Source organism: Dama dama, chromosome 27 (genome assembly GCF_033118175.1).
Source record: "Dama dama isolate Ldn47 chromosome 27, ASM3311817v1, whole genome shotgun sequence".
Taxonomy (NCBI): domain Eukaryota; kingdom Metazoa; phylum Chordata; class Mammalia; order Artiodactyla; family Cervidae; genus Dama; species Dama dama.
The window spans coordinates 60414634-60415316 of NC_083707.1; the positions used below are offsets into that span (position 1 = coordinate 60414634).

At 52.6% G+C, this 683-nt stretch overlaps 1 pseudogene; it reads left to right on the forward strand.

Annotated features, from left to right (window-relative positions):
* LOC133047497 (large ribosomal subunit protein eL19-like) lies at window positions 1-683 on the forward strand (annotated as a pseudogene).

Consider the following 683-nt stretch of genomic DNA (forward strand, 5'->3'; position numbering starts at 1 on the left):
GCTGCGGCCGCGGCCATGAGTATGTTCAGGCTTCAGAAGAGGCTTGCCTTCAGCGTCCTTCGCTGTGGCAAAAAGAAGGTCTGGTTGGACCCCAATGAGACTAATGAAATCGCCAATGCCAACTCCTGCCAGCAGATCCGGAAGCTGATCAAAGATGGGCTGATCATCCGGAAGCCTGTGACTGTCCATTCCCGGGCTTGATGCCGGAAAAACACCTTGGCTCGCCGGAAGGGCAGGCATATGGGTATAGGTAAGCGAAAGGGTACTGCCAATGCTCGAATGCCCGAGAAGGTAACCTGGAAGAGGAGGATGAGAATTCTGCGCCGGCTGCTCAGACGATACCGTGAATCTAAGAAGATTGACCGCCACATGTATCACAGCCTGTACCTGAAGGTGAAGGGTAACGTGTTCAAAAACAAGCGGATTCTCATGGAACATATCCACAAGCTGAAGGCAGACAAGGCTCGCAAGAAGCTTCTAGCGGACCAGGCTGAGGCCCGCAGGTCTAAGACCAGGGAAGCCCGAAAGCGCCGGGAAGAGCGGCTCCAGGCCAAGAAGGAGGAAATCATCAAGACTTTGTCCAAGGAGGAAGAGACCAAGAAATAAAGTTCTCCCCCTCCTCTCTGTACATAGTGGCCTCGGCAATTGCATAGATCACTCATTCAATAAAAGACAAGCCTTTA